Below are 3832 nucleotides of genomic sequence, written 5' to 3' on the forward strand. Positions count from 1 at the left end.
TGCAAAACCAATTGTTTGAAAGCATTGTAAAGCATTAGAAGCAAGTAGAAATCTGTCTGGCATTAACGTGGAAATAATAGAAAAATAATTAGACAAAATACATACTTGACTTGCTTTTCCCAAAGACCTCCAAGTTTTCTTAGTGTATTGGAGAGAAAAGGCAGGAAATCAACTTTCTTAGGTCTCATGAGAGACTAAACTTAATTTTATGAGATAAATGTAGATCATCCATTCTAACCACTCATTTCAACCAACGGGTGAAAAATAGAAGATTAAATATGGCTTCACAAAACATACCCCTGCTGCCATATAACAAACACAGTTTATGTTCTTCCCCTTGGATCGGGTGAGCTCTGTGCTGCTTTGACAAATGAAGTATGATGGAACTGAGGGCAACCCATTGCTAGAGTCCAATAAGACACTGTAACATTCACTTCACTTCCATTCAGTTAGAGCACCTATTCTTAGAACCTAGTTACCTCTGCTTGGGGAACAGGAGATAATAGGATCATAAGGATAGGTTCGTATGAAGAGGAGTCATGGCGAAGGCTGTATTTGAAGCAATTGGCCCAGCCCAATTGAGCCGCCCACTAATCCCAGGAGGAGCAGGAATCAACTGCCCAGACTGACTCCAGGCCAAATAAAAGATTTGCAAACACAATTAAGAACTGCATTTAAGACAAGTCAGAATTACTTATGCCTCACTACAATACATTACAGAATAATAATTAAAGAATTTGAATGAGCTGTACTTCGCAAAGAAGACATGCATCATGGGAAATGAGTATATGAAGCATCTAAAATCATTAGTCATCAGTAAAATAAAATCAAATCACAAAAGTTATCAATACAAGCCAGGTACTGGTGGTTCACACCTGTAATCCTAGCTACTCAGGTGGCTAAAATCTGAGAATTATAGTTGGAAGCCAGCCCTGGCAAGAAAGTTGGTAAATCTCATACCTGCAATTAACCAGTATAAAGGAATACAGAAGTGGAGATGTGGCTCAAGTGATAGACTGCTAGCTTTGAGTAAAACTGCTCAGAGACAGTGCCCAAGCCCTGTGTTCAACAGGATCCACATAACACACACACACACACACACACACACACACACACACACACACAATATAACCCAATAAATCTGATTTAAAAAATTGTCTGTTTGATCTAAGGATCAATGGAATGGAACTGAAGATCCAGAAATCAATCCACAGACCTATGGCCACCTAATCCTTGATAAGGGAGCCAAAAAAAAAAATAGAATGGAAGAAAGACAGCCTCTTCAACAAGTTGTGCTGGCAGAACTGGTTAAGCACCAGCAGAAAACTAAAGTTGGATCCTTCTTTGTCACCCTGCACCAGGATTAACTCCAAATGGATCAAAGATCTCAAGGTAAAAGCAAATACACTGAAAACTTTACAAGAAGGAATAGGAGATACACTAGGTCTCCTTGGCACAGGTCAAAAATTTCTTAATAAAGACCCAGAGGGGCTGGGAGTTTGGACTAGTGGTTAAAGTGCTTGCCTAGCATGCATGAAGACCCGGGTTCGATTCCTCGGTACCACATACATAGAAAAAAGCCGGAAATGGTGCTGAGGCTCAAGGGCTAGAGCTCTAGCCTTGAGAAAGTCCAAGGACAGTGCTCAGGCCCTGAGCTCAAGCCCACGACTGGCAAAAAAAAAAAAAAGACCCAGAAACACAACAAATTAAAGGAAGTTTGGACAAATGGGACTGCATTAAACTTCAGAGAGCTTCTGTATGGCAAAGGACATAGCTAGCAAGTTAAATACAAAGCCCACAAAGTGAGAGAAGCTCTTCACTAGCCATACAACAAAGGCTTCATATCTAAAATGTAGCTACAGCTAAAATAATTGAATCTCTCCAAAACAAATCTTCAAAGAAACAACCATCCCATTAAAAGATGGGATTAAAGAGAGACTTCTCTGAAGAGGAAATAAGAATGGCCTATAGACACATGAAGAAATGCTCAACATCTCTGGCCATAAAGGAAACGCAAATCAAAACAACTTTGAGATTCCACCTCACTCCAGTTAGAATGGCCATGATTAAGAAATCTAATAACAACAGATGCTGGAATTTCCTCAAAAGACTATAAACACAGAGTTTCCCGATGACCCAGAAATCCACTCCTTGATATTTACCCAAAAGTCTAGAAACAAGGACACACTAAAACCACTTTCACAACAATGTTCATTGCAGCCCTGCTTACCATAGTGAAGATATGGAACTAATCCAGATGCCTCTTAGTAGATGATTGGATCAACAAGATGTGGTATTTATACACAATGGAATTCTATGCTGCTATCAGAAAGAATGACATTGCCCATTTGTAAGGAAATGGAAAGACTTGGAAAAAATCATATTAAGTGCAGTAAGCCAGACCCAAAGGAACATAGGCTCAATTGTTTCACTCACTTGTGAAAATTAGGACACATCTAGGACTCTCCTGGCAGAGGATTACAATAGCGCAAAACCTAGATACATAAGGTCATATAGGATGAAAGTAAATGAAAGGATGTCTAGCATATAGAAACAAGATCTTTATCTTGCGTGAATGTTGTTCTTAATGTACTATGTTATTTCTCTTCTGCTTTCTTTCCCTTTGGTTAATCTCATATTGTTACTGTATCTAACTTTGTTACCTGGTATATTGTATATATGTTTATTTGAAATAGGAAAGGGAGGGGGAGAAACAAGATGATTGGGAGGAGGGAATTGGGGACAAAACATAAGAAGGGGTATCAATGTCTAAGAAGTAATGTACCTACTATCTGGCGAATTAACTGTAAGCCCTCTATATATTACTTTGATAATAAAAAACGAAAAAAAGGTTTCTTTAGTCCATTTTGAAAAATGACTTGAAATGATTTTTGTTGATTTTCTTTCCTTCACACTGTCATGCATAGCATTATATATTCTCTGTGTGGAGAGGTATACCAGGCCAGATAAAATGTTTATTTCCTGATACCTTCAGACTTGTTGAGTGAAGTGAACAATGGGAAAAAATACATAATTTCTAAGCCAGGAGCTGGTGGCTCGCTCTTTTTGTTTTCAAGTCAACAATATTTATTGCCATGTGTTAACTTCATAGAAAAAGGACAGTGGGAAACAGGTCAGGGTTGAGTGAAAATCCGAACTTGGGACACATAAATCGCTATTTACAGGTGGGGGCTGGGCGCCCCCCACATCAGACACAGCAGCTGCACTTCTCAGTTGCTCCTTGGCAGACACAGCCCTGGACACCCTTGGGACAGCCCAAGGGGCAGCAGGACCAGCGGCTCTTCTTGCAGGAAGTGCATTTTGTACTCTTTGCACTTACAGGAGCCAGCACAGGTGAAGGAGCCACCCACGGCTCAGGTGCAGTTGGGGTCCATGCTGAGCTTGGGGAGGCTGGAGTCACCGGGCTGACACTTTGGTGGCTCACTCTTATCATCCTAGCTACTTGGGAACTGGAATTGGGAGAATTTAGGCTGCAGGCCAGAAGAAGCTAAGAAAGTCACTGGGCTCCATCTCAATGGAAAGCTGGGTACACACCTGCCAGCAATCATAGGAAGCATAACATAGGAGGATCATGGTTCAAGTATGTGTTAGGACAAGAATCAAGATGCTATCTCAAAAGTAACTACTACGACAAAAGGACAGGGGACTGGCAATAAGGCTCAGTGGTAGAGCACCTGTCTGGTAAGTAGATACCTGCTTAGCAAGTATAAGGTCCTGAGTTCAAACCCAATTGTCGCCCAAAAAGTTATGGATTTTTTGGTGCAAATTCTGGCAATAAATGTCCATATATTAAACCCTTGCACATATGTTT

The 3832-nt window shown here is 40.4% G+C and overlaps 1 pseudogene; it reads right to left on the reverse strand.

The window, feature by feature from the left end:
- Positions 1 to 3208: 3208 nt before the first annotated feature.
- On the reverse strand, positions 3209 to 3395 carry LOC150045749 (metallothionein-1E pseudogene; annotated as a pseudogene).
- Positions 3396 to 3832: the final 437 nt, after the last annotated feature.

Source organism: Megascapheus bottae, chromosome 27, assembly GCF_031878675.1.
Source record: "Megascapheus bottae isolate mThoBot1 chromosome 27, mThoBot2.hap1, whole genome shotgun sequence".
Taxonomy (NCBI): domain Eukaryota; kingdom Metazoa; phylum Chordata; class Mammalia; order Rodentia; family Geomyidae; genus Megascapheus; species Megascapheus bottae.